This window comes from Cibotium barometz, chromosome 56 (assembly GCF_041138505.1).
Source record: "Cibotium barometz isolate CiBa-2024 chromosome 56, ASM4113850v1, whole genome shotgun sequence".
NCBI lineage: Eukaryota > Viridiplantae > Streptophyta > Polypodiopsida > Cyatheales > Cibotiaceae > Cibotium > Cibotium barometz.
The window spans coordinates 15346101-15371973 of NC_141101.1; the positions used below are offsets into that span (position 1 = coordinate 15346101).

At 38.1% G+C, this 25873-nt stretch overlaps 1 pseudogene; it reads left to right on the forward strand.

Moving 5' to 3' along the window:
* The first annotated feature begins 4615 nt into the window (after positions 1-4615).
* LOC147606949 (uncharacterized) overlaps positions 4616-25873 on the forward strand; it is a 35484-nt pseudogene continuing 14226 nt past the window's right edge.

The following is a 25873-nucleotide window of genomic DNA, read 5'->3' on the forward strand; positions in this document are numbered from 1 at the left end:
TCCCCTGTAACTTTTAATCGAATGATATAAGGGATATTCATAGAACATTTAGATGACTTTTGTTCTTATGTTCTTTCATGGCATCTTGGTTTATTCTAAGAATATTGTGGATCATAAGAAGGATGTCCTCGAAGTTTTTGAGATTCTCAAAAAGCATGGACTCTTTGCTAAAAAGATTAAATGCACCTTCTTTACTGATTGCATTGAATATTTGGATTTTATTGTTTCAAAGGATGGTATCTTAGCTAACCTAGCCAAAGTGAAAGATGTCATTGATTGGTCAAAACCAAAGACTATGAAAGAGGTTCAAGGATTTCTTGGTTTTATAGGTTGGTATTGGATATTTATCCATCCAAAGGTATGCTAAGATTTCCTCGCCTTTGACATCACTTCTTACTTCTTAAGAAGTACATACCTTTCAAGTGAAATCCAATGTGTCAAAGTGCCTTTGACCAAAGTTGCATCGGTGACCAACCTGGTGCTAACGTTTCTAGAATTTCGCAAGCCATTCGAAGTTATCACTAATGCAAGTGGGTTTGCTATTAGTGGAATACTTATGCAAGAAGGTTGACCTATGGCTTATGAGTTTTGGAAATTGAAGCCTCATGAGAAAAATTATGCAGTTCATGACCTAGAACTTGTAGCTATTACTTGTGCATTAAAATTGTGAAGGCACTATCTTCTTAGGCAGAGATACACTCTAATGATGGATCACAAAAGTTTAAAATGGATATTTACCCAGAACGACCCCAACATACGGCAAAGGAGATTGATGCAGAATCTACAAGAATTTGACTTCGAGATATATAGGTATGGGAAGGAGAATGTAGTTGTCAATGCCCTTATTCGGAAAGCTTTCTTGTTAGTAATAACCATGATCTCCATGCCATTGCCTAGTGAAATAAAAGAGAATATTGGGGCATATGAGTTCTTCACCCCCAATAATTGCCTTCAAAGAGAGCAAGGCTCCTAAGGAGATAATAAAAGTTCAAAGAGAGCACGGCTCCTAAGGAGCTAATAAAAGTTCAAAGATACAAGATTGAAGATGGTTGTTTATATTTTATACAAGATTGAAGATGGTTGTTTATATTTTAACAAATCGCATGTGTGTCCCCCAGGAGGGTGATTTCAAGAGAAGAATCTTGCTTAAATCTCATAAAATCCTTAATGTAGGACATCCTAGTTACAGTAAAACCTTTATGCTAGTTCGTTACTTTTGGCCTGGATTGAAAAGGGATGTGCTCAATCATGTTCGTCGATGCCTTACGTGTCAGAAAATTAAGAGATTGAAAGAGTGAAAATGCTTGGAAAGTTGCATCCCTTGGACATATGAGGTGGGAATGCATAAGTATGGACTTTATCATTGGTCTACCATTAATAAGTGTAGGTTATGATTCCATATTCATGGTGGTCATGATAGGTTGAATAAAATCACACATGTGATTCCAGTAAAGAAAACCTTTACTACATTTAACATTGCCAAAGTGTTTTTGCGTGAGATATCTTCATGGATTACCTTACATAATTATAAGTGACACGGATGCCAAATTTGCCTCTCAATTTTGGATATTATTTTTTGAAGCAGTTGGGACTTCACTTAATCGTAGTACTTCTTATCATCTTAAAACTAATCGGGTTGTAGAAGATACTCTCTGAGATTTTTGTGGGGCTCATCAGCGTAAGAGATAGTTGAATTATCTTCATCTGGTGGAATTTGCTTATGATGCCTCTCACCATTGAAGTATTGACATGAGTTCGCTTAAGGTGTTGTATGGGCAAGAATTTCTCACACCCTTATTTGTCAGATCCATTGATCTGTGTCTGAAGTCTTGAAGAAAATGTTGGATGAGATGGATCACCACATGCAGAGTCTAAGAGGTCTAGCTGAGAATTCAAAAAAGGTGATATGGTTTTTCTTCGCGTATGACCCAAGAGAAGTCCTCTTTCTTTCGGAAAGTATTAGAAGTTATCACCAAGGTATTGTGGACCATATGTTATTACTTGAAGGATTGGAGAATAAGCTTATGAACTTCTTCTTCCTACATATCTTCCTCTTGATAGAATGATGCGAGTTTACGCACTCTAATGATTTGCTGACTACTACCAATATTCGTGCCATTTGGTAAACTTCTCATGCATATAGAATGACGTGAGAATAACCTTTGCTTCATTGCTTGACAACCCTCTTTCGCACCATTTGGTTATCCTAATTACTCTTAGCTATAGCAAATCTTTGCAAATTACTCAACCAAACGCCATGAGTTTTAGCATCACAGATATCTCCAACTCCATCTTTTCACACTGTTTGGCACACCATGGAGCAGCATGCAGGTACTTCAGTAATAGGTCTATGTGAGATGTTGGATGAAACACCTGGTGAAAATCTCCTTGACTTCATGCGCAAGGGGGGATAAGAATTAGGTTTCTTTAGTGTTGCAAGAGAAATTTTTAATACAGAGTTTGATTTAGAAGATTTTCTTGATCACTCTAAGGACTTCCTTTCTAAAGAGAGCCAAATTTTTAATACAGAGTTTGATTTAGAAGATTTTCTTGATCACTCTAAGGACTTCCTTTCTGAAGAGAGCCAAATTTCAACTTCTGTGTGAGGGTCGAATAATCAAAGTGAATGAAGTTGAGTATGTTCGTTTGTATTTGATTGGTGGAAGCCTAGCAGACAGGGGGAATGTGACAAGAAAGTTTAAATCATTAAACTTTGCTCAGTATCAGATGCCAACACAACAGTTATGCGCTGAGCATGATACAGCTTGCATATTAGTTCACAAGTCTCTTGCATAACTTTTTTTCTTGGTTGACATTAGGGAGACTTTGGCACAGATTGAGAATACTTCATCCCTTAGGAGAATGCTTTGATTTTGAGTGAATTGGAAAAAGAAGAAATTGAAGAATTGGTTGAACCAATAGAGGATGAAATTGAAAAGGAGTTCAGTGCAGGTTTGGATGTGACAGTGTTCAAAGTTGAAACAAGAATTGAAGAGTCTCCTATCCTAGAGGAGGATGTTTCAGAGTCATCATTTACCTTGCCAAGCCTCCCCTCCTTCCATATCAATGAGAAAAAATTTATTTGGCTTTATCCAAAATTTTTACAACCTTAGAGAGGACTATTGTCTATCAATTATAGCAGAGGGTTGTGATGTTGCTTTAGGCTTCATAGACATTGACAATGAACATAAGGAGGAGTTCATTTCTTTGGATATAGAGACCTCCAATGAAAGATTTATTAATGAATCAAATGCCTTGTCTTTGTGTATTAGAAGGGCATTAGAGGAACCTCCAACTCTTAAAGATGAAGATTTTGAGTAGAGGCTAGAGACCCTTGGAGTTGCTGATTTTGGGAGAGAGAAGCAAAAGGTTTTTGAGCCAATAGAAGAGAAGTATGGCTTCATTAATTCATGGAGAGATAAAGTTCTTGAAGAAGATGAAAATCAGAAAGTGAGTTCAACTTTTTGTAGGATTAATTGGGCATTCTTATCCTTGGTTTTTGTTTTCCTTTGTTTGTTAAATTGACTCTATTTGTTTATTGTGCAGATTGAAATTGTAGAGATGAAGACAACTTCTTGGGCAGAGGAATGGGTTCAAGGGGAGCTGTAGAGAAGGATGCTAGCAAAAACGACTCAGCCCTTGCCCTATTTTCCACATATGGACAAGGAGGTTTTCATTGTTTATCAGAGTGTCTTCTCAAATAATCCAGATGTACCAATGTTAACCCTTAAAGTTCTTTCAAGGTTGATGGGATACTCCCATATCTAGTTTCATGTAAACAAAGTAATGCTCTTGGAGAATATAGCTCGAGTCATAATTTCGGATATGATCCTAGATTTTGGGCCTCAAGGGCTGGCTAGACTAAACCTTAGGATATGCATGAGCCCCTTTTTTCCAAGTTAACTAATAGAGATGAGATAACACCTAGTTTTGGGCAAACCATTTACCACTTGCCGATTCCCAAATACCATAAGTTGTTGACCAAATGGCACCAAATAATGCAGTGAGCATAGCAGACACTCATGGAATGGCTAAATTTGCGCCATATGGTTGAAGAGAGGTGTTTTTTTTGGGAAAATGTGAAAAAGGAGTGTTTTTTCTTTATATGACACATTGCCACGTGTCATGGCCATTGAAACAGCAATCCATGCAACGAATGGGAGCTCACACGTGTATGATTGTTGAGTGCCCATGTGTCATGACCATTGGAGCCATGTAACCAATTACATTGTGCCACGTGTCACTCATTTCCCTTTAATAACGTAATTTTTTCATTTTCCCTTTAATAACGTAATTTTTTCACTTTCCTCATTTTTCTTTGTCAATTCACGCTTCACTATTTGCCCACAAAGCCTTCTTTATGCTCATTGCTCAATTTTACCCTCATTTCTTGCTCTTACCAAAAACAGCATGAAATCGAGTGCTCATATTTGCTCCAACACCCATTTCTCGCACCATTTGGAAACTGGCCCATTTGTTCTGTTTTTTATCCACCGTCAACAAAATAGCGAAATATAAGCCCTTCTTTCACTTCTAAACCTGCTATTTTGCACCGTTTGGTTTGTTTGTAAATTCATTTTCCCATCACTTTTTCATGGCAAGAACGAAGAAAACTATGAGAAATGTTGGCACAAGCCCCAACTTATCATTTGGGAAGAAAGCAACGAACAATCAAGCTGCAATGCAGAGGAAGAAAGTCAAGTCTAGGCTTCACTACCAGCTCAAATATCTTAGGGAGATAAGAAAAGCTCAGAAATCCACCAACCTTGTCATCCCATGGGCACCTTTCATGAGGCTCATAAGGCAAGTTTCAGACAGGCTCTATAGGCAAATGAAGTCAAAGGTGTTTGAGTTTGTCAGATGGTATTTTTCTACTATTGCTTGTCTACAAGAGGCTTCTAAAGATTTTCTCATAGACTTTATGAATGATAGCTATATTGCAACTGCCCATGCCAACCTTGTCAGCCCATGGGCATCTTTCATGAGGCTCATAAGGTAAGTTTCAGACAGGCTCTATAGGCAAATGAAGTCAGAGGTGTTTGAGTTTGTCAGATGGTATTTTTCTGCTATTGCTTGTCTACAAGAGGCTTCTAAAGATTTCCTCATCATATGAATGATATCTATATTGCAACTACCCATGCCTACATGGTGACTTTGATGAATACAGATTTTATTGTGGTCAGCAGGATCAGGTATAGATTTGAAAAATTCTTACAACCTATCCCAACTTCTGATAAGAAGGCCTTTGATATCCTCAACATCCCACCTGCAAGGCATGTCAAGGAGAAGCCTATCCAGGTTGAGGATGTCACTCATTTATACCAGATAAGAAAAGCTGAAGATGTAAAGGCTAAGAAAGAGCATGAGAAGTAGGAGACACATGAAAGAACAATGCTTTCAGAAGATGAGATCTTGAAAGAGGAAATAGAAAGGAAATATCAGATAACTTGTTTCGTGATAGTAAATTGTTTTGTTTTAGAGCCATTATCACAATTTTGCCAAAGGAAATGTCAGATAACTTGTTTGTATTAGATCCTCTAGTCAGTTTTAATTTTTTGAAAGACTCTGATAGTAAATTGGAGCATTTCTTTAGTAGGTTGGATGTGCTATTGTGTAATATAATTATATTGCCTTATAATGAAAGGTTTGCTCATTTTTCGTGGCCAAGCTTTTATTAAAGGCTTTAGATTATACTTTTCTTATCATGCATTTTTCTTTGTAGTGGTCATCATCACTGAAGCCTTATTTTATTTGACCTTCTTGGAAGACAGGCCATATTTATGAATTCTCTAAGGGGAATTCATGGGTAAAGCAAACTGTGAGTCATATTATTAATTTTATCATTAATTTATTAAAATTTTACATTGTTATGTCAAATAATGTCATTTTTACAAATTTTAGCTCATGCAAAGCTATCATTGCATTTTTGGAAAAGAAATATGAAGATCTCCAAAGTGAGAATCCTTTTACGTATTTAAGTCAACTGGTAAGATTATTTCCAACTATTCCCATTTCCTTTGTTTCACCATGATTCTGTTATTCAAGAAATGTTTGTTTTATAGGTACCTATTCAGCCAGGCTTCACATATTATGGATGGAGAGTTATTGCTAATGCTTGGAGATTTATTGAAATGAAATACATAATGACTACATTAATTGTAAGTATCTACTACCTTTGTGCTCTTCAATTTGGCTCTTCAATTTGGCTTTAATTTCAGTTTCTAATTTTAAAAAAACTTTGCACTTTCTAGATGCATGACTACCTTGATTCATGGGTTTGGTGGATCAGGAAGAAATGCATTTCTTGCATTCTTGAGAAAGCAATTACCCCCTATGACCTAGATTCCCCATTTCCACAACAAAAAGAGAAGATGCATAAAGAGCAAAGAAGCTAAAGAAGAAAGGTAGCAACAAGGGGATGGCCATGTATCCTCCCCAAAAGCATGGTCATTCCCAGAGCCAGAATTCACCCAAGAAGCCCTCCTCCAAGCACACTCCAAAGGACAAAGGTGTACCTCTGAAGTTCTCTAATTTAAAAAAGACTTCCTCTAAGAGAAGTAAGAAGAATATATCAGAGGCCAGGAAAGCTCTAAGTGTGCTAGAAGGCAAGTGAATTTTAGAGCCATTGAAGATGATGGACAGGTGGAGGGGGGGCTCAAACATGCAAAGTTGTAGATACACAGGTTGAAGAGCCTGCAAATGCCCCAGTTGTAGAGCCTTCATCTGAAGTGGCCCAAAATTCCACAACTGTAGCCTAACAAACTGAGGCGGCCCAATGATTTTTGTCTATTTGAGGAGCCCATTACACATGCTCCCTATGGAACCTTTTTGAGTTTATCCCAATGTAAAATATTTCCATTTTATAGAGCTCTTTTGAGTTTATCCCAATGTAACATCTTGTTATGAGAATAGAAAACATCTTTTTGTGAAAAGAAAATTGTGTGATGCTTCCTTGTCACTCTTTACCATTTTCTATCAAATAACATAATTAAGATAACACTTGAATCTTAAGACACATAAATACATGTTTAAGTTGAGAAAAAACATGTTTGTATTCATCAATTCTCTTCATTTCTTCTCATTATTACTAATGGCTCAAAGGCAATAGTATTTGGGGGCATACATTTGATACAAGAGGTTGATTATTCAACCCTCTTTCCAATGGCAGCATCATTGATCTTGAACCTATAGTCAGAGTTTGTACAATAAATAAACTCAAGTGAATCTCTAATATATTTTAAGGTCGAGTTAGCATTAACAACAAGCTTTCTAGGTTCTTGAAAAGGGGAAACCTTGATCTCTATTTCAAACTTTGGACAATTTTCTTCAGAGTCAAGGGGGATCCAACTGCCAAGACTTTGCCTCCACCTCCTATAATCATACCCTAAAACCAAGGATTGATGGGCTATTTGGTAGGAGAGGTACAATGAATTGGGACTCGACTTGCACCTTATAGATGAAAGCTTTCCCTTGATTTTCACATGTCTCCAAGAGTCCAAATCTTGTTCAGCCAACCTTCTATTCAGCAACATATTCTTTGTTCTTTACAACACCAAGGACTTGAAACAAGCAACAAACACATAAAGAGGAACAAACCATGAGAGCATTATTCTCCTTGAGATCCTTCCTAGTGTCATTGCCTTCTGGACGTCATGTGAAATTTTGGTTTTAAAGCTTAAAACTGTTGATTTATATGAGATCTCCCAATTGAGTGAATTCAAAAGAGGAATGGGTAGATTTTCAAGCTCTCCATATGAACCTGCTCTAGATAGAACTTTATATTGTTCAAAGTAAACAAACAAACCATTCTTGCTGAAAAAAATGATGGTTGTTCAGGATATAGAATATCTAAAATTTCTTTTATGAATGGCTTGAAATGTGTCACTTAAGCTCTCCCCACCACAGGCTACATTCAACACATGTTGATGGAAACACGTCTAGAAATCAAATAGCTACATGTTTACTATTTGCTATAGGCAATAACAATACATATTAAAAACACGTCTAGAAATTTCTTTTATGAATGGCTTGAAATGTTGATGGAAACACGTCTAGAAAATTCTTTTATGAATGGCTTGAAATGTGCCACTTAAGCTCTCCACAGGCTACATTCAGCACATGTTGATGGAAACACGTCTAGAAATCAAATAGCTACATGTTTACTATTTGCTATAGGCAATAACAATACATATTAAAAACTCCACATTATTAGATTGCATCACAAAACTTACAATGTGAATGCAACACATGTTAATGGAAACACGTCTAGAAATTTCTTTTATGAATGGCTTGAAATGTGCCACTTAAGCTCTCCACAGGCTACATTCAACACATGTTGATGGAAACACGTCTAGAAATTTCTTTTATGAATGTCTTGAAATGTGCCACTTAAGCTCTCCACAGGCTACATTCAACACATGATGGAAACACCTCTAGAAATCAAATAGCTACATGTTTACTATTTGCTATAGGCAATAACAATACATATTAAAAACTCCACATTATTAGATTGCATCACAAAACTTACAATGTGAATGCATAGATGGGTGCACTGCAGGGTTCAAGAACATATCCTTGGCCGTGTCAACATGTTGAACTTTTGCAAACCATCCATGTTTTGTCACCTTGAATGCAGTGATGTGGTCTTTCCAATGGTTTCTAATGTCCTCTCGTTTAGTTCTCTTCACTCTGTAAGAGCCCTTACAAGATGGAACCATTGTTACCCAATCATTGACATTCAAAGTCAATGGCTTCCAAATCCCATCTTCTCTTATGTTATGAAATATACAAGAAGTAATAGTGTGAGTAGGGCATCGAGAAGAAGCCATTAAAGCTTGAAGAGTAGAAGAAAAATAGCGAAAATAGTGTTTGAGAGAAATGGAGGGTATTTTAATGTGAGAGGAATTCAAATTGCCAAAAAGGGATAGTTAATGCACCTTGGTTTTTGAACCTCATGCAAAAGGAGATTTATTCCACCCTTGAAACTGACGACTTCACCTTGTTAAATTCAGTGTATTTTGGCTAAATTAAAGAAAGATGGCCATTTTGAATTTGAAAATAAACCCAAAACCTGCAAGATAGAGGAGACAAGAATGTCATATTTTTGTGCATGTGGCAACTTGTTATTTGTCAATTCCTTAATGAAAAATTAAAGAAAAGACCTTTTTTTACCTTTTGGCCCTAATGTGGGATGACCTTTTATTTTGCCAGTACGTGTCTGCTTCCTATGGATCACATCCTAAACCACCCTATTATCTTGGGGTTGAATTATATCAAAAATTATTTATGCATCAGCATGTGTTGCTTGGTAATTCAAATAATGAAAGAATAGTTTAGTAGATATTTGTATCTATGGGCTAGAATCCAGCTGCTGCCTGCTTGCAGAACCTCTCTGTCTTCTTCACAGATATCTGGTTATTCTTCATCTTACCATGAGAGTTTATCATGTAATGTTGATTTTCTTTGGAATACAATCCAAGTTTTAGATCATAATATGGTATCTTTGTAAATGAGTTGCAATGATAGTGGCCCATGGACGTAAAGAATATTGCGTACACATGAGTTGCAATGATAGTGGCCCATGGACGTAAAGAATATTGCGTACACATGTGCTTTCATGTATTGTTGCGTGTGTTCAACATCTTGTAGGTGTTTGTCATCATGTAATGTTGTGGTCTTATAAATTTGCTTTGGAAGTTTTAGATCATAATATGATGTCTTTGTAAATGAGTTGCAATGATAGTGGCCCATGGTGTGTAGTCATCAACATCTCGTAGGTGTGATAGTAGAGGGAGAGGAGTAGATAGATACAAGAAGTGTAGAGAGAGAAACTACTTACCTCAACACCAAAAAGCACTCGCTCAAAAATGCTCGCCGAAAAAATACGCCCCTAACTGAGTTGCCTAATCTGCAGCTTGCTTTGGATGTCCTGATTTGTTGTCCGGAGCTCAGTGATGATCACCATCTCTAACTCACCTCCTCTCCTCCACATTGTTGTTGGCTGCCTCCTCAAGTTAATGGAAATAATGATGTATTTCTGGTGGATCAAAGCATATGTATGCCATTACTAGTGGATGATTAAAAATATGATTAAGATGAGATTAAGCTAATCACACAAGTGTGAAGAGGGTATGAATCAAAACACATGAATTGATTTCTCATTCCCAAAGGTGCCTTTTTATAGGCCAAGAGTACATCCTTGAATATAGGAGAGGTGGCTTGATTTTAGGAGATATGGAGAGGAATGTGGAGCAGGAGAGGTGGAGTGAATGTAGGTGGGCACTGCCCTCATTTTTCTCCTTGATTCTCTACAGAGAAGCGTCCCCTCTTTTCACCTCTTTGGATAGATTCTTGTGCCTTTTACAATTCTAAAGTTACATGGATAATAACCTTTGAACCTTGGGCTTTATGTTTGGATTATTTTACAATATTATCAATGGATCATTAAACATATGATTTGTTGCTTATGGATCATTGTGAAAGCATAGGAACCTCCAAAGTCATCTTTGACCTGCTTCATCTCTCCTTTAAACATATGATTTTTTGCTAGGAAGAAGACCTTGTCTAAGAGTAACCAGATTTTTTCATAAAGTAGAAAGAATATTAGCTCATTTTAGTAAGTGTTATGTATAGACTTACATATTGTAAGATGTGGAAGTAGAAGATACATGCATAAGTAAAGCAAAACCTCAAAGTGTGAAAAATTTTTGGAAACCAAAAGTGGCCTAGACTAGGATATAATACAAGATTTAGAAAGGAAGAGTCCTATAATATCATTCTAATTAGAGAGATAAACATACAATCCTTGACTAGGAAACCCAAGATGAGTAGAAAAAGTTTTTTCCTACAAATTTCTAAGAAAAGCATGAAGGAAATAAAAAAATCACGTAAAAAATTTAAAACAAGAAAGAGGAAAAGAAACTAAAGGCCGACAAAAGTGGGAAATGAATCTAGGCTATGAAGACAAAAAGAGTGAATGTAAAACTACCTATGGAATTTTTCAAAGAATTGGAAGCATGATTCCATGAATTCAAATATGTGTTTACCTAGGAGCACACATATCTCAAAGGGGTAGATCTAGTATTATGCTAATACAAGATATTACTAGTGCCAAATGTGCAAGATATTACTAGTGCCAAATGTGCAAGACCTATTAGGATGCAAAGGTATCAAATGAATCCAAACTAAGCAAAGAAAGTCCAAAAATAAATTGATAGTTTTTGAAAGTAGGATTCATTACACACAAGTCACAAGAAATGGTTGGTTGCTTCCAATAACTGTGGTACCCAAGAAGAAGGGAAAGTTGAGGGTGAGTGTAGATAACATGAAGTTGAATGCATAGACAGTTAAGGACCCTTTTTCCTTTACATGGATGGCTATTGTGGATACAAACAACTCATTATTACACGTGAAGACAAAAAGAAATATACTTTCATACTAAGTGGGGACCATTTATAGTGTGATGCCATTTTGACTATGTACTGCTCCAGTAACTTTCTAGAGATGTTTGATGGAATCTTTTGCTCATTTATTACACAACTTTATGACTATTTTCTTGGATGATTTAACAACATTTTTAGCTATGATAAAGCATTTAGTATGTTTGAGAGCTATCTTTTAAAGATACATGGAAAGGAGGTTTTTTTAAAAACCCAGACAAGTGTCTTGTAAGTTAGAATTGCTTGGTCATATCATTTGTTGTTGATAGGGAATTCATGCTATTATAAAGACATGTAGACCCCTCAAATCCGAACACATGTTTGTTCTTCTATTGTGGAGTATGTGAGGTTTTATAAAGGATTCATTGATGGATTTGCATGAATAGCTCTATTTCACTATATGAATGTCAAAGTTGGATGCTAAGGTCAAATGGGGGGAAGAAGAAGAAAATAATTTTTAGACCTTAATGGAAAAGGCTACCTATTTTAAAGCTTTTTTAGATGGGATGTCATTTTTCATGTGCATGTCGATGCCTCAAAATCAAGAAAATAGGAGTGATCTTGGCTATACTTGAAGGAGCTATTATTTTCTATTATTCTATCACTATCATAGTTTTCTACCATTGAGTAGGCATTCATACACTATAACTCAATGAGAAGCTCTCAGAATGGTGTTCAATGTATAAATATTCATTATCTAATGGGAAATTTCTTCCATTTCTAGTTATTCTAGAAACAAGGTTATATGTCTTTTGGCATTATTGTTACTCACTATGTACACACCTATGCGTATCACAAAAATACTCTCTTTGCATGAATTGTTAACTTAATAAGCATCACAAAAAAACACCTCAACTACGTTAAGTGCACTAATGGCTTGATGTACTATTTCATGAACTTCTGGAGTGTATAAAAATAACCCTTGAAAATGTGAGCTTTGAGATTCAATGTGGTGTGCACTTCTAATATTTTGCAGAGCTTTAACACCATTTGTACATAGTCTTGGGTTTGATCTCCCTTTAATTTAATACTTTTATAATTGACTGCACCCTTTTAGTTGTGAATTTAATCCTTTCATATCTACATATAATGAGAGGAATAAACGATTTATACTGGTATTTTCCAACCCTCTCTCTCTCTCTCTCTTCTAAGAGCCCACATAGCTAAACCTAAACCTAAACCTAAAGAGGAGGAGGATGAGCTATGCCACGTTGCGGCCCTCCCTCCCTTCATAACCAAAACTAAAGGATAGCCAAAAGTTCCCATGACCAAGTTGGGGCACTACTTTAAAAGTGAGAAAATGAAAATGAAAATGAATGTCGTGTTACCAAAGGACAAGCTAATGTCTTCGTGATCTTGCATAATGGTGCTAATGTCATCATAATTACCAAGGATTGTTGGGAGACTTGGGGATAGTGAAGATGAGAACCAAGACTAGAGGCTGATGAAACTGATATTTCTTGGCAACAGCGGAATCTCTTCCACAAAAGCTTAGAGCAAGGTTTTGACGCCTCCATGGAAGGATCAACTTCTACATCGCCCAAATTCACCCAACTAAGAAAGAGAAAACTGATTAGAAAGCTAAGAAGTATCTTCTCCCTATGGAGATGGATCTTCATTGGCTTCACTACATTGAGGTTGCATGATACCTACACCAGATACCTATGGAGATATATCATCATTGGCTTCACTAAATTGTGGTTACATGATATCTTGACCAAACAATGGGAATATGACCTAAAAAAGATCACCCTTTAGACCAAGACAATGGGCAATGAAGGTGACAAGAAGCCCATGAGCTTCGAGCAAGCCAAGCTCTTTCGAGCTCAATAAAGTCAAGGCTAAGGTAGAGAAGAAAGAAAAACTCAAAGAGCTCACTGAGCCTCAAGAGGGAAATTTAAGGTAAGTGCCTAAGTACTTTAAGTCCTACACTATTGGGGATAGAGTGATACATAGCAAGAAGGCTCAAAAACACATGGGCAGATAACTCATGCCTCTTATGAGATAACCCCGTCAAGGTCAAAGAAGTAAACCTCATTGGCCTAGGTGAAGAACCTAAACCATTAATTATTGCCAAAAGACCTCACCCATGAGTAAGAAGGAGGATTGATAGCCTTCAACTACTTGCTCAAGTATAGGCTCTAATAGCCTACAACCTCCTCGTCGCAAGCTCTCTTGGTCTTTTTCATTCTTTCTTTCTCCAAGACAAGGTTGGGGTACTCCTTGAGTTTGGAAGGTTGGGGTGGTATGCCTTGAGTTTGGAAGGTTTTTATAATCAATGGCCCAATTATTTCCTTTGGGAAGACTTGGTTTAAGTGGGATATATATCACTCGACTTTCTCTACAAAGGAGGAAGATTTAGAAGTCTCGTTCTTCAAACCACTTTCAATAGTCATACCATGGTTGTCCTTTATAACTCATATGTGGAAGATCACTCGCTATCTCTGCAAAAGGAGGTAGCTTCAGAGCCCTTACTAAATCATTTTCAACAGTCATGCGGCATCATTATCTTTTACAACTAATTGTGCATTAGATTTTTGCGTGCTCTTCAAGGTCTTCTTCTTTTAGACCTTTGGTTCTGTTTCATTAGCCTTTTTTGGGACTAGCAGCCTTGGATGTTTCCCTGGCTATTGACCATGGTTTTTGGAGCCTTGTGATGGGATTAAGAGGGGTTGTGTATGAAGAATTCCTCCTTGTACACATTTCAAGGCTCGTCAAAGTGGTTGTTGAGAATGGTCAAACAGGTTTGGTGAAGGCCTTAGCCCTTTAGTTCTTACTCTAAGGCTCCATAGGTTCTATGATTGGAAGGTGTCCTCTTAACAATTCAAAGCAAGTGCTCATGTTAAAGAACCTTCTTGCCCTTTGCATGGCCCATCCTAGCTTCCCCCTTTTAGAACAGTCCTCACTCGATGCCTCCATCTTGGGATTTGAATGAACATTCATCCAAATCCAAGGGGGGCTTAACAAAGCATTATCAGATTTTGGCCAGTTAAAAACTTTTAGTTAATTAATAGAATACAAATCCTAGTTTCACTATTCACCACTTTCGTTGGGGGAAGGAGACTCGAGCCTAGATCCAACCTTAGTTATGAACCCTGTGATCCAGCCTCCACCACCCAATCACTTGGTCCTAGTAGGGATGGATTTAATTGTAAGACAAGCATGTAATTTCCAAACATCCATTTCCAATTAAATTTTTCTTAACCTAATTCCTAAGTCCTCATAATTCTACAAGACTATTATTTGCCCATACTCGATCATCTCTAGATACCTTGGTACACCCATGGGTCCAATACCTAAATGTACCCTAGGATTTTTGAATTACACCACTTTTAGACTTTTGTAAGAGTCTTGAGTCATGACCTTTTTGAGGTCCACATCATGAGACCTAGTCTTGGTCACCTCATGTGGGGACCCAAGGAGGGGGTAGGTCAAAGTCCCTCAACTCCTCATCTTTCCTTCATCGAGCGAGTTGAGCAAGTTAGTGGGATCATTGGATTGCCATCCCACATTGGGAATAGTTTCCATTCCTTAGATGAGAGGCCATCCCCACCTGAAAATTATTACAATTTGTATCCACATAAGACAATTAATACAATCTAAGGGATGGAACAGTGTCCATCCCTCAAATGGGGGGCCATCTCCACCTAAAAATTCTTACAATTTGTATGTACATAAGATAATGAATACAAATCATCATCAACAATCTAATCCTTTTGTTATTCCCACATCTTATATGTGTTCATATGGCTCCATCCCTGGGACTTGAGTCTCCCATTAGGGGAAATATGGGATCCAAATGGGCCCTTTAAGGGCTTTCTCTCTCTTCCTAAAGTCTAGGAAAAGTGAAAAAAGAGTATTATTATATTGGGTTTCTCTCTCTTTTTTTAGAATCTAAATTCACCTTTTCTATATTTTCTAAAGGGATTCAATGCTTATTTTATTCTAATGTGCTTGAATTCCACGTACCTTCAACCACTGTGAGTTAAAATTCATAAATGTGAAAAGCTAGTACTCTATAAAGTAAGAAAACAAGTACGATAATACTTTTGACATAAGTAACTATGTAACTTCAAGTACAACATGGAATTGAAAGATGTCGATTGAAAAAAGTGGTGTTTAAAAAAAAAACTTGAATATATCTTGAAGCAAGCTTATTATTTTAAAATTTTTATCCATTGCATATAAACACGCTTAAGTTCTATTCTAGTGCATTTTCATGAAGTTATGGTAGTAGTTGTTGGGGGCGAGTTTTCCTCAGCCACTCTTTTGGCCTAGCTTCCATTTTAATTTTCCTCTATTTCAAATCTTCAATCTCTCAAGAATGCCTCTAAGCTTACACCTGAATCTCTCAAGCTAGCCTCTAAGCTTTCGAATCTCCTCTTTCCTCACATTCTATTTATGCATGGACAACAATGAATAGAGATTTGATTTTAAGTACCCTTAAATGGAACCAAAAAGTCATATTTGCCTTCATTGATTTTCTATACCCAATTCCTCTACTACTGCCCCACTAGGAAGCATTGTTGCATCAATAACTATTGTGCTACAATGCTCAATGGAGGTATGGATATGTTTAGAGGGCATTGATTTTATATTATTTGAAATGCAAGTGTCTGAAATTAATGATAATGTTTTACTACACTTATATTTTCACAAAGAAAGGAGTTAATTACAATTTCATATTGTTTTATGGTTTGTAGAACATCAACGATTTATACATGTGAACCTGGATGATGAGTATGCTCAGAGGCTTCTAAGGTCAATCCTTATGTAATGCAACAGGCTAGGGCATTAGGGAGATATAACATGTTGATATATGGGTCAAAGGATCAAATAACCCACCTGATCCCTCAACCCAACAACCATCTAAATTTTCCTAGTTGGCGACTAATAGGATCTTCTAATGTAGAAGGCCCATTGGAATGAGAAGGTTTTAGAAAAATTCTTCTACAACTAAGACACAAAGTTCAAACCTCTGCAAATTTCTTCTTGAAAGCTTTCCAGGTGGTTGGATCTCATCCACTCATCTTCAGTACCATATCCATTAGTTTTGGCAACTACTTCTTTACAAAGTTGAATATGAGATACAAAGGGGATTGAGTTTCCTTTAATGCCGGTATGTAGTTCAAACTTCTTCTACATCCTTGAATGACTGACGAGGCTTACTGATCATGCCACTGAGACTATATGAAAATTTAAGAAAATTATTCAATATCAAGATGATGTGTGTTTCTTGGTTTTTTTGTAAGAACCTAGCAATGTTTAATAGGTTTTGAGGCATAAAATATTTGTACTTAATCAAAAAACATGTTGGGGCCTCCTCTAAGATAGTGAGCCCCCAACCTCTCACACATAGATTCCCAACTTTTTATTCCTATTAATTTAAGTTTGAATTCATATTTGAATAGAGCATGAAAAATTGAGCACTTTTGCTTTTTATAGCTCATCAATCTGAGCTACGGAGATCAAAAGTTATGGTCATTTTTTTGACACCCTTGAGAAAGTCAATACAAAGCGAGTTGGGACATCTATCAAGATTGTGACCATCTAATCACCTTGTAGTGATTCTACTTTATTTTCACACATAAGTTATACATAATGTAATATAACACCATTTATTTGACACCCTTGAGAAAGTCACTATAGAGCGATTTGGGACATCCAACAAGAATGTGACCATCTAATCGCCTTGTAGTAGTGATTCTACTTTATTTTCATACATAAGTTCTCCATAATGTAATATGACACCATTTCTTTGACACCCCCTTGAGAAAGTCACTACAAAGCGATTTGGGATATCCAACAAGATTGTGACCATCTAATCGACTTATAGAAGTGATTCTACTTTATTTTCACACATAAGTTCTCCATAATGTAATATGACACCATTTCTTTGACACCATTGAGAAAGTCACTACAAAGTGATTTGGAACATCCAATAAGATTGTGACCATCTAATCGCCTTGTAGTGATTCTACTTTATTTTCACACACATCTCTCACTAGTAAAAGTGATTTCTTTGACATATCTCCAGAATTATTGGGCAGAAAGTCCAAATGAGCAAATGAGATGACAACACTCTAGTTTTCATATATATTAAAGAAGTGACAATATGAACTGTGGTCTAAGTATTTTATTAAGCAATTTATATTTATTTTTTAATAATATATTATAAAAGGAATATATGAAATATATCTAATCATCAAAAGTTTGATTAACGGTGGCTCTCTTCTTGTTGCTGCAAACTCTTTCTCTCTCTAGAGAAAAAAGGCCCGAAATTGAGTTCAATTCTCCCTAATGCTTTTGCGAGTGTGTTAGTGATTTAAAAACTTTGCCAAATCACTAAAATACGATAGGGGTTGCCATTTCCAATTGTTGCACCCTTATCACGTTGTAGTGATTTTGTTTTCCTAGTCTTTTGGCGACATTATACACTTAATGCTTTTGCCAGTGTTGTAGTGATTTAGAAACTTTGGAGTCTAATTCTCCCCTAATGCTTCCGCCATAGTGTTGTAGTGATTTGGAAACTTTGCTAAATCATTACAATGTGATAGGGGTCATTATATTCAATTTTTGGACCCTTCTCATGCTGTAGTGATTCGGCAAACTTTTCCAAATCACTATAACGTGATGGGGGTCAATATGTCCAATTGTTGGACCCTTATCGTGTTGTAGTGATTTGAAAACTTTGCAAAATCATTGCAACGCGATAGGGTGTTGACATACACACGATCACACATGGAGATATGGAGGATGAAATATCATCATCATAGTGGTGTGTGTGTGTGTGTGTGTGTGTGTGTGTGTGAGAGAGAGAGAGAGAGAGAGAGAGAGAGAGAGAGATTGCACAACTTGAATGGTACTCATTGTGTAAATGAAGGACCCAAGTACATGCTTTTATAGGCACCAAGGCCTCTGACTTTTGACCCAAAATAAGAGGGTGTTCACACCATAAAAGACACTAGACTCCAGACTAACTCTAAAATATCCAACAAACCCCCCTTTGGAGTGATGGTGGCATTGCATGCATTACCTTCAATAGTCCCATACATCAACACAAGTAAAGACACAAGACGTGTTCCCTGCTTTAGACCTAGAGGCTAGTAAACGTGGCTCAAAGGCCAATGAGCGTGGCACAAAAGGCTCAGAGGCTTAGCAAGCATGGCTCAAGGAGGCTTAACAAGCATGGTCTTCGTGAAAGACTCAGAGGTTAGGTTTGCCTCAGATGACAAAGACAGTCTACATCGGCATACCAAAACAACCCCCCCCCCCCCCACCTCAAGCAAGGGCAAAAAGGGTATGATCGAGAGGAGGCTTTTATAGAAATAAGGCATTACAAAATCTAAAAGGATCCAAAAATAAATAAGGCATTACAAAATCTAAAAGGATCCAAAAACTCAGATGTTGGGGACTACCCAAGCAAAGAACCCTTGAATCATAAAAAATAGAAAATCTAGAAGCAAAGGCCTCGATGCTGGTGTAGACCCTTTTGCGTCTTCGTTTGCCACGTGATGGATACTTGAGTCGGGAGCTCATTCATGAACATAGAAGTTGTTGAAGAAGATCCCATGGTGGAAAAGATGGGTGTTATGGAGACATGGATTTCATATGCGATGTAGAAGGGCTCAAAAGCCGGGCACCCAAAGGTGTCCATGTGAATAGTAGGTTACGAGCTTTGATGGAAATGCATGAATAAATGAAAAATAGCTTATCTCTAATTTTTTTGAAAAAAAACATGCTGCGTTTTTTTTTTTTTTTTTGGGTTGTGTTGTTGTTGTTGTTGTTGTGCTGATGAAGAGCACCTTGGGACTGTGTGGGGGCATTTTGTTCAACTTGCTGAAGGCGTTCCACGGGGCTGAGGCTGGTGGCGTAGTGGGCCAGATGTAGTTGGGGGCCCAGTAACCGCGGCACAATTGGGGGCTTGGGCGTGGTGGCAGCATAGCAGATGGTGGCTCAGCTGTGTGGGCAGAGCTATGGGCACTTACGCTGCCCAGTATGAGGGGGACTAGTCAGCGGGGCAGAACCCTCCAAAGTAGCACCGCCGCCCATAGCTCGGCAGGCTGGGGCACCGGTCATTGACTGGGGCCACCGCGCGGGCGGGCTCTGGGGTGGCTGAGCATGGTGGGATTGGGGGCGGTTGAGCATGGCGGTGCTCGCACAAGTGAAGAAAACACAGTTGAAGTAGAGCCACGAAGATGAAACTATTGCTTTTGTTGGTGACGGTTGTAGCATGTAAACCAAGACTTCACTTGAAGAAAACACACGATGACAATGATAATCTAAATCCAAGCTCTGATACCATGTTAGCATCCATAGAATTACACATGGAGCTATGGAGGATGAAATATCATCCTCATAGTTTTGTGTGTGTGAGTGTGTGTGTGTGTGAGAGAGAGAGAGATGATACTCATTGTGTGAATGAAGGACCCAAGTACATGCTTTTATAGGCACCAAGGCCTTTGTATTTTGACCCTAAATAAGAGGGTGTTCACACCACAAAAGACATTAGACTCCAGACTAACTCTAAAATATCCGACGTAGGGGTCGTCATGTCCAATTGTTGGACCCTTATCGCATTGTGAGTGATTTTGTTTTCCTAGGGCTCTCTTCTTGTTGGTCCAAATTATTTATCTCTCTGGAGAAAAAAGGCCCGAAATTAAGTCCAATTCTCCTTTAATGCTTTTACATCAGTGTTGTAGTGATTTGAAAACTTTGCCAAATCACTACAATGCAATAGGGGTTGTCATGTCCAATTGTTGGACCCTTATTGTATTGTAGTGATTTTGTTTTCCTACTATTTTGGCAACATTATGCACCTAATGCTTTTGTCGATATTGTAGTGATTTGGAAACTTTAAAGTCTAATTCTCACTTAATGCTTCCATGAGTGTTGTAGTGATTTGAAAACTTTTCCAAATCACTCTACAACGCGATAGGGGCCATCATGTCCAATTGTTGGACCCTTATCGCATTGTAGTAATTTGGTAAACTTTGCCGAATCACTATAACGTGATAGGGGTTATCATATCAAATTGTTAAACCCTTATCACGTTGTAGTGATTTGGAAACTTTGCCAATCCATTACAATGACGCGATAGGGGTCATCATGTACAATTGTTAGAACCTTATCGCATTGTAGTGATTTTATTTTCCTAGGGCTCTTTTCTTGTTGGTTGGCCCAAACTCTTACTCTCTCTAGAGAAAAAAGGCCCAAAATTGAGTCCAATGCTTCCGTGTGTTGTAGTGATTTGGAAACTTTGGCAAATCACTACAACGCGATAGGGATTATCATGTCCAATTATTGGAACCTTATCGCGTTGTAGTGATTTTTTTTTCCTAGTCTTTTGGCAACATTATGCACCTAATGCTTTTGTCAGTGCTGTAGTGATTTGGAAACTTTAGAGTCTAATTCTTTCCTAATGCTTCCGCTAGTGTTGTTAGTGACTTGGAAACTCTACCAAATCACTACAAGGCAATAAGGGTCGTCATGTCCAATTGTTGGATCCTAATCCTGTTGTAGGGATTTGGCAAACTTTACCAAATCACTACAGCATTGATAGGAGTCGTCATGTCCAATTATTGAACCCTTATCATGTTGTAGTGATTTAGAAACTTTGCCAAATCACTCCAATACAATAGGGGTAGTCATGTCCAATTCTTGGACCCTTATCACGTTGTAGTGCCTTTGTTTTCCTAGGACTCTCTTCCTGTTGGTCCAAACTCTTTCTCTCTACTAGTGAAAAAATACCCAAAATTGAGTCCACTATACAATGTGATAGGGGTCAGTCATCATATCTAATTATTGGACCCTTATTGCGTTGTAGAGTGACTTTTCTTTTCTAGTCTTTTGGCAACATTATGCACCTAATGCTTCTATCAGTGTTGTAGTGATCTAGAAACTTTGGAGTCTAATTCTCTCCTAATGCTTTCGGCCAGTGTTGCACTGATTTGGAAACTTTGCCAAATCACTACAATGTGATAGGGGTCGTTATGTCCACTTGTTGGACCCTTATTGCACTGTAGTGATTTGGCAAACTTTGCTAAATCATTACAACACGATAGGGGTCGTCATGTCCAATTATTGAACCCTTATCACGTTGTAGTGATTTTATTTTCCTAGTCTTTTGGCAATATTCTACACCAATGCTTATAGTTATTTTATTTTAAATGGATCCGTTCAAAATTATTTGAGAATAAATCTTAAAATTTTATTATAGATGGAAAGGTTACAATCTCAAGGTGATTCCACAACCTCTAGGATATGTGGTTCAATACAAACACAAAGAGCAGGTTTTGGAAGCTTCACTCATGCTTTCGATTTTCCTATTATTGAGCGTCCGATAGGAGCTAATTAGTGGGACTTGATGGACATAGGCTGACAGTAAAAGGCCAGCATACTAATAGTCATGCACAAACAACAACATACACGTACGCCCATGGTAATCATATGCACTTTATTGTAATAGTTTGTTAACACAATGAGTCTTGTAATAGTAGAACAATGGTTGGATGGGACAACAAGAAGGTCCTTCCAAGATAGTAAAGAAGAAGGTAGTTACAAGATAGGTATAGAGAAAGAGAGAGACGAGAATAATAGAGACTGAGTTAGTCTGAAGTACATAGCATTGTACAAGTTTGACAGTAATATAGAGCCCTTGAGCATTATTTCATTGTGTACTATCAGAGTGAGTGAGTGAGTGAGAGTTTGAGCATTATTTCATTGTGTACTATCTGAGTGAGTGAGAGAGTAAGCTTTGTAGTTCTGTGCGCAATCTCTATTTTTGCTAACGGCTCGTGAGTTACGAACCCATTGGGCTTAGGCATTGATAGAATTACCTCTGACTAGTGGTACTGTCTTGCCCGTCGGATTGACCATCGACACTTTGGCGATCATGCTACTTTCAATCTCACCACTTCTCTCTAGAAGAAGGCAACATTTCTAGCGCAACACTCTAAAAGGGGAGAGAAACTTCTTGTAGAAGCAATAGCAAGATGGCTCATCACCCACTCTACGTAGAATCAACTGCACCAGCAGCACGCCCGGCTCGGCTTGCTTGAACACTCCACATCTCCCCACAATTCATCAACATCAAATGGCTCATCAAGGAGGAAACAACAAACACCCAACCTACAAGGGTAAGAAGTCCAAATTACCTAACATCCATGTCACGAAATTCGAGGCTATGTGGAAGGTAAATCATACTCGTGCCAATGTTCCTGTTGATGAAAGGAAGTGGGCCCAGTTCCAGGCCACATTCAGGGATATACCAACTAGGTGGGTATCCCAGTATGACCCGGACCACTTCCACACCTTCCATGCACTAAAAGAAGCATTCATCAAAAGATTTAGAACTGTCAAAACTAACTCTTAACTACAGGACAACCTGCAAAGCCTAAAACAGAAGGTGTTGCGCGCCCAGTAGAAGATTATGCAGCCAAGTTTCGCACTCTATGTGTAAGACTCTCTCTACCTAATAGATCATCTGAAGTAGTTCTTATGGACTGGTTCCTGCATGGTCTCAACAAGAAACTAAAACCAATGGTGGCAACAACTAAACATCGATACATAAGGGTTCAATGGGCTCGTGGAAGCTCCTAAACGAGCAAAACGCAACATGGGATTGGAAAAGAAGTTAAATAAAAAAAAGAGTAACTCTTCAAATAGTGACTCTGACAGCGAGTCGAAATTAGAATACTTAGAATCTAATTCAGAAGCTGAGGAGGAATCCAGGCGTAATAAGAAGAGCAAATGCAAAGGCAATAGTGACGAGGTGGATGTCCTGGCCAAGAAGGTGGCAGAGAAGCTCGCTATCTGGTAAGACCTCTAACTCCTCTCACTATAGAATAGGTGTCTTCTGCCCGACTTGCAAAAATGAAGGTAATTTTAACGAGGAATGCAAGATGTAGTCGACCTACACCATTTGCCAAATATTCACAGATCTGACATCGATTGCAGATACAATGTCAAACATAGGGTAGGTGCAATTGTCAATGTAATAACAATAGCAGCACACATAGTTGCTATAATAACACCTTATAGACCTTACTATGGCCAAGGGCAACATCTAGGAAGAGGTGGTGCTAGAGGCAGTCAGATGGGTTCCAATGTTATTACTGTCGAAAGCCTAGAAGTCATAAGAGAAACGATGTGGGTTGGGAAAAACAAAAACAAGTCAAAGACTCTGTAACAAATGAGGTGCAAGAAGCATAGAAAGAAAATTGGAAGAAAACCCTTTCGATCGGACAACTTCCAAGAGGAACATAAGAAATCCCGAAGGAGGTAAAAGAACAAAAAATGTGAGAAGATAAGCCTCGCAAGGAGTTAGACAAACAAGTGACAAGGGAGAACAATCCCTGCATAATGGCCAGGATGGCAAAACAAGGGAAGTTGCAAGACGGTAAACCTCACAAGGTACAAGAACAAGCTAAAGAACCAAAGGAAGAAGAGAAGCACAGCCATCCACGGTGAGTAGAAGATAATGTGCTCATGAAGCATGCATAACCTGCACAAGAATAGCAGAATAGAGTGGGAGCATGCAAGCTCACACAAAGAGCTCAAGCAGTAAACTGAGGTGGAATCCTTAGGCACTACATGGAAAGAAGACAACAGCAAGCAACAAAACAAGTTCCTCTGCAAAATAGCAGGCCACAAGAGAAGGCAGGACAATATGACATATGGGAGGATATGAAGGGATTAAAATTGGACATATCAACTCCTGTCCTTATTGCCCAACTAGAGGAGGAAATTGCTAAGTAATATGCTTGGTCCCAAGGAAGAACATAGTAGCTTGTCTGATTCCTCTAGAGCAGCGAGTCAAAAGGACTGCGAGTTAATCAAAACAACAAAAAACACAGTAATAGACAATGATGTACCCTAGATAATAGTAATGTTGAAAGGGAAGCAGATCCATGGAGAAATACTGAATGAAGGCCCGGGATTAAACATACTGTCAAAATCCACAGTAAAAGAACTCGGCCTCACAAACTATGACCATGCTCCTTTTGCTGTGAAGGTGGAAGATCAGTGCGCAAAGTCCAGCCCCTAGGATAAGTCCGCCGAGGGGAACACATTCAAATCACTGGATATGATTTCCCTATCATTTTTCTTGTTCTCCAAATGGAAAATGAGGGATCATACCCACTGCTATTAGGAAGACCATGGCTCTGACACAAGGCAAGATCAAACACCATTAGCACAGGGAACAAATTACAATTAGAAAAGGAAAAAAGAAGGTGAAGATCTCCACAAATCCAAAGAGGGAAGTTAATCCCGCTGTCAGGCCATTGTATGTAGAAGGATTGAACATGCTAGAAGGAATTGAAGAGGATGATGAGGAAAGAATCCTCAGAGAAAACCCATGTCTCAATATCCTTATTCCAGTTGGACATAGAAAAGATTGTGTCCAAATACTCAACAAAAGCACTGAACATCTAACTAGAAGAAACTTCAACTGACACAGAAGTAGTGTCAGAGGATTAGACAAGAGAAGCTGAACCTCCAAAAAAAGAAGCTACAACTAACCCAAAATCAGTGCCTTAGGTAATACAGAAGAAGACCCATCAACCAAGGGGATAAAGGAATGGATGGAAGCAATGCATTGAAAAGATAGGGAGCAACAACAATCCATTCAAGTACAAAAAGAGAAGCTCATGAAGCTCAATCTGGGGGAAAGAAAAGTAACCACAGATAGTAAAAATCAGCACAAAACTGGAAGAAGCAATGTAGAACAAACTCCAAGAATTATTGATGGAGTATAAAGATGTCTTTCCCTGGAGCTACACAAATATGCCCGGCATTGACCCAAGCTTCTACACCAACACAAAATAAACCTAAAGGAGGACGGAGTTTCGATCAAACATCTTTATACTGCTGATGTGGTATAAAGATGTTTTTTCCTAGAGCTACACAGATATGCCTAACATCGACCCAAGCTTCTACCAACACAAAATAAATCTAAAGGAGGATGCAATTTTGATCAAGCAACAACGATACAGGATGAACTCCAACTATGCCAAGAAAGTCAAGGAGGAAATTGACAAACTATTGGCAGTAGGATTCATCCAACAAATAGAAAAAGCAACCTAGCTAAGCCCCATTGTGATCATGCCAAAAAAGAATGGCAAGCTCAAAGTTTATGTGGATTACAGGAAGCTGAATACAGCAACCATATCAAACCCGTTTCCTTTGCCATTCACAGAATCTCTGGTGGATGCTATAGCAGAGGCCATGAAATGTATTCTTTCTTGGATGGATTCAATGGATACAACCACGTTAGAATGGCACCTAAAGACATGGAGAAGACTGCAACAGAGTGGGGAGCATTCGCGTCATCAAACATCATGACCTCAGGACTCCAGAATGCACATGCCACGCAAATTCATTCCAACACATGGTACAATAAATTTTGTATGATTACTTAATTGAATTCATGC